This window comes from Cavia porcellus, unplaced genomic scaffold, assembly GCF_034190915.1.
Source record: "Cavia porcellus strain 051 isolate PalLab524CR breed Dunkin Hartley unplaced genomic scaffold, mCavPor4.1 scaffold_3, whole genome shotgun sequence".
Classification (NCBI taxonomy): domain Eukaryota; kingdom Metazoa; phylum Chordata; class Mammalia; order Rodentia; family Caviidae; genus Cavia; species Cavia porcellus.
Genome location: NW_026947486.1, coordinates 80,785,718 through 80,791,272, shown reverse-complemented (window position 1 = coordinate 80,791,272; position 5,555 = coordinate 80,785,718).

Below are 5,555 nucleotides of genomic sequence, written 5' to 3'. Positions count from 1 at the left end.
CTCAACCATGACCAGTTTATGGCTATTTGGAAGACACTGACACCAGGTATAGAGATACACTAAATTTGTCATTGTCAATCAAGGACTTTTTTTGAAATAAAAGAGCCCCAAAAACATTTTGTTAGACCCGTGATCGACAACACTGCATTATAGATGTGACAATACATCTGAACATATTGAATTCAAAACTGCAGGGGACAAGCCAAAGCTCTGTTGATTTGCTCAAAGAAAGGCGGACTCCAACTGGACATGTGGATTGGACAGATGGTGACTAGAAACCTCTCATTTTCTATTGTCGAGCTGTCTTGAGTTCAATGCATTCATAGATTTTTGAAGAATGCTGCATTATATTTAGTGAAAACAAGACACAACTGCATGAGGATTCCCTTCTCTAGACACAGGGGGAAAAGGGTTTACTCATAGGGTCCTAAGAGTCCAGGACCAGAGGAAAGTCTTTTACCATAGGCTAGACATGCAGATCCAGGAACCTGCAGATCAAAAGGACTAGCACAGTAGCAGCAGAGTCAGAGCCAAGCTCTAGGCTCAGGCCGGTTTGGCAGAAGCCGGGCATGGCTGATTGTCCTGCCTTTCACATAACAGCCTTGATAGGGTACAGAGAGCCCAGCTACAGTTTATAGATCTTGTCTCATTTCATCTTTCCTCCTCTCCCCTTCCTTCCCTTCATCCATTGTCATCTCTCTTCTTTTTTCTACTAGTGGGAATTGAACCTCGGACCTCTATATTGAGCTACACCCCCCCCCCGGCCTGTTTTATTTTTAATTTGAGACATAATCTCAGTAAGTCAAGAAGTTGCCCAGGCTGGGCTTGAATGTGTGATTCTCTTGCCTCAGTGTCTTGGAATTCAGGGATTACAGGTCATCGCCACAACACCAAACTGGTTTTTTTCTTGTAATATAACTGCTTTATTGCAATATAACTCACATATCAGTGCAATTCACCTCATCCATAGGTTCTGATGAGTACAAACAATTCTTTATCTCCATAACCAAGCAAAATACAAATTTAAAGACATTTTTCTCATTGCCTTAGGAGTACACACATTTTGTTTATAGCCTGCCTGGGACTAAATGATAAAACACTATATCAGTGTGTGTTAGCCTTCCACTCTGTGTATTGGATCTACCAAGATGTACATCATCCTTAGGATTTACAGATGAATGTAATCCCAAGCTCTTTGGGTGGGTGGGCAAGCTCTAGACAAGGTAGGCGTCTTCCTGATGCAGTGGAAAATGCGTAATTTTCCTTAAAGGTGTCAAAATTGATTTTATCTCTGGAATAAGCATGAAACAGACATAGACAGAATAGCTCCTGCTCCCCAGTTCATTTTGTTAAAAATACCAATGTCCTATTTTTATTATTGGGTCAATCAATATTGATCTACTAGGCCTATAAATATGCAGTTTTGAGTCAATACATTTGATTGGGCTTTCAGGGCATGCTTTTGTATTACTGCTCGCACAATACATGCTGTTGCATAGATAACAAGCCACATTTCATTATCAATTTATGCAGTCTCTACAGATCGGCCTTTTATTACATTGACCTACAATGGGGAAAAAAATACAAATGCTGTGCCTTAAGTAAACTTTCCTAAAATGTGAGCTGTTTTGGCTAGATTTGTGATCAGAACTCCATGGCAGTTTTTTAAAATTATAATTTCTGACAAGAGCTTAGAGAACTGGTACTTTTGTCTCGATTGCTTTTGAGGGCTAGCACATTTATTTTGGAAATCTGGAGAGAAGGTGCTTGCAGCTATTGTGTCATGAATATTGAGAAACTTGAAATCTGGCCTTCCCTGAATGAGAAGTCACAGAACCTCTCATGGAGGTAGGTGGGCCATCAAGTTACTTGCAGCAATCCTCAGGTCTTCTTCTGGAAGCACTTTGGCTCTCTGTTGCCATGCCAAAAGCGCATCCCTGAAGTCCCCAAGTTCCTCAATACGGAGCATGGCATGAACCAGTCACTTGTGTGGTCATAGAAACACCTCAACACTCTTCCAGCGCCACGATGACCACATAAGGATCCTTCACAGACATGGAGTGGTGCATACTGTTCGAAAGCAAACTTAGGTGAAGGGTGTTTATCTTAACGGACAAGATCCCATCTGCACTTGAGATGAGGTAGTTCTCACTGGCTTGCTTTCAAGAGCTCTTCAAAATCTCTGTCCTGTGTCTTTGCAGGGAGAGTAAAAGGGTCTTAGTTTGGGAATCTACCCCTCGTGACCCCCCACATACACATCCTCAGAGTTTGACTCTAGGTCAAGATAATAGAGTCATGCCAAATGGAATCTGTCACTATTTGTTTTTTATTATATTTATGGCCATTCTGGACATTAAATTGAGGGCTTTCACACTGAACAACATCCCCCCAGCCCTTTTTATTTTTTGAGAAAGGGTCTTGCTAAGTCACTGAATTGCACAGGTTTGGCTCTAATTTGGGAACTTTCTGCCTCAGCCCACTAAAGCACTGGCACTATAAGCATACTATGTCTGGCCTGGGTACAGTGTTTTTGTTTCTAGACTTCCCTCTAATAATATGACACTTTCTTCTGTATGTTTTACCCAACTGTCTCCTCTTATCATTCAGACATCAATTGAGCTATCATTACAACTGTAAAACCTTACTTGATTATCTGAGTCTGAATTAGGTTCCCATCTCCAAAGGTTCTAGAGCATCTTCTCTTTATCACTGAGCTGTAATGGCCTGTTTATCTTTCTGTCCCCCACACTCACCTAGATAGTAAGGTACATAGCAGCACTGGCTTACTGCTGTATCCCAAATTTCGCATATAGTGCTCAGCACAAAAAAAGTGCTCTGGAAAACTTTATCAAATCAGTAAGTAGGCAAATTCATCCCATCAGCTAATCCATCCCTTAAACGCAGGCTGTATCCTTGACTTACTCCTCAGTTGGAGTCCGACACTACAGAATGGCTGATTTTTTTTCCATAAAAGAAATATGTTTCTTTTAAAATTTTTATTTTGAAAGTATACAACAGAACAAGTCAGAATAAAGCCAACTAAGATTGTACAGTGAAATTGGTACAGAACTTCACAGCATGTTACCGGGATAACAGTAATAGGTATCACAGTATATTTTGTTATCTTTATAATAGTTGTTCTTTCAATCCCGTATATCAAAATGAGATGAAATATAGAACACTATAGAACTTATCAAAACAGAATATTGAATAGAGCAGTACCAATAATCAGAAAAGAACAAAACAGTAATAAAAATATTTGCCTTCAAAGAAATTGTAGAAGGAAGTCCCCCTTATTTGCTATGGTCAACCTCCCAGGAGATGCTCAGATTTCTGGTTCCCACTTGCTAATGGGCGGGGGGGGGGGGGAGGACAGGGGAAGTGGGATATTTGACTCTAGGCCATGTAGCAGTAGGTTCACTATTGCTAGGCAGGGAGGCAGAATGGTCATTTGTTTTCACAGCGTCCTCAGTTCCAACATGACGTGGATCTCAGGGGACATTGCTAGTTCTCCCCCTGGAAGGGCTGCAGTCTGCCACCCTGCCTCCACTTACCAGGGAGGGGAGATGCTGGCTTGGCTTCCCAGAGTCCTAAGTTCCAACATGGCGTGGATCTCAGGAGACACTGCTAGTTCTCCCCCTGGAAGGGCTGAAGTGGGCTAAACTACCGCCGCTTACCAGGGAGGGGAGATGCTGGCTTGGCTTCCCAGAGTCCTAAGTTCCAACATGGCGTGGATCTCAGGAGACACTGCTAGTTCTCCCCCTGGAAGGGCTGAAGTGGGCTAAACTACCGCCGCTTACCAGGGAGGGGAGATGCTGGCTTGGCTTCCCAGAGTCCTAAGTTCCAACATGGCGTGGATCTCAGGAGACACTGCTAGTTCTCCCCCGCAGAATGGCTGATTTTAAGTAACATGACTTTCCCATGAGTTGGCTGGGTGAGTTAGCTGCAGGTCAATATGTCCCCAGGTGACCAAACCTATTTTGTAAAGTTATTTAATATTGACGATTTGAGTTACAAAAAATATGCTCCAAAATCAATGGTTTCAACATTATTTTAATGACTTCTTACAGGAGAAAAATACCATGACCAATTATCTTTTGAGGTCCTCCCTGGAAGATAATGATACAAACATGTCACCAGTTTACTATAAAGTGCCTGCATTGTATTTGCTATTACAAGGAGAGAATTTGTCCAAGTGAATATTTTTGAAGTAGAGGTTTTGAGACGAAAGTGGCAGAGTGTTTGCAAGGGCTCTATATCCTATGATATTTGAAATGTCACATTGATAAAGGTGAAGTAAGGGCTAACAAGAGATCTCATGTGATGGTAGCTCCTTGGTGAGTTTACTAAGATCTGCTGTCAGTTCTTCACCTTTGAAATTTAAAGCACCTCAAATTCTGGCTGGGAGGTAGAGCTCAGCAGTAGAACACTTACCCAACGAGCACAAGGCCCTGGGATAAATCCCCAGCATCCACAAGAAATAAAACATCTCAAATTCACACTGATCAAGGCAGGGATCCAGTTTAGCAACTTGAAATATAGAACAAAAATCATAAAGGGAAATATTGACAGATTTGAGTGGTTAAATATTTAAAATTTCCATACATAAAAATTCACTATAAATAAACTTAATGAAAAATTATTAATATCCCTATATAAATACCTCTTAAACAATACTGGATGTCTTAGTTACTTTCTCATTGCTGGGACAAAATACCCAATAATCACAAGTTAAAGGATGAAAGGTTTATTTTAGCTCACAATTTGTGGAGGTTTTAGTCCATGGGTGACTAGCTGTAAGGCAGGGCAACAAGTCACAGGCTTTGGGGGAACATTTTGATTCAAGCCATAGCACAAGGAATTCAGGGCTTTGTGCATGCTAGGCAAGTACTCTACCACTAACCAACATTGTGCCCTCCTTGATCTCTTGACACTATTTAGTTCTGTCAATCATTACTTTCTCTTAAAATCTTCTTGTCCTTGAGCTTCACTGACATATGATCCAGATTATTCTCTAATTTTTCCAGCTTTTCTTTAGTTACCTTTTCAGACTTTCCTCCCATTTCCCAGGTCTAGGGATTTTCCAGGGATTAGTCTTGAATCCTTTTCTCTCCTTTGTTAATTTCATCCATTCCGATGGGTTTAAATATCACCAATGAGTTTTATATTTATATCTCATCTTTGACGTACACTTGCTAATTTATCGTCTACCCCTACATGTCTCAAAATCATCTCAAGCTCAATATATATTAAACTAGAGCCCAAAACTTTGTCCTTTTCCCCAAATCAAAGATTCTCCAGTGTTTTTAGTATCTCAACAAAATGTAACTACAGATTTGCCTGAAACCCAGGTGTCATTCTTGGCATTTTTGTCTTCCTCACGCCCCCATCACCAAGTCTGAGTTGTCTTTATCTTTTAAATATCTTCTACATGAGTCTTCTCTTCATTTCCACTTCTACCATCCTCACACAAGCCTCCATAACCTCTCAGCTTCCTAAGCAATCTCCAGACCACCTTTCTTCTTTTCAATACACTCTCTAAGGCCAAGGGAGGC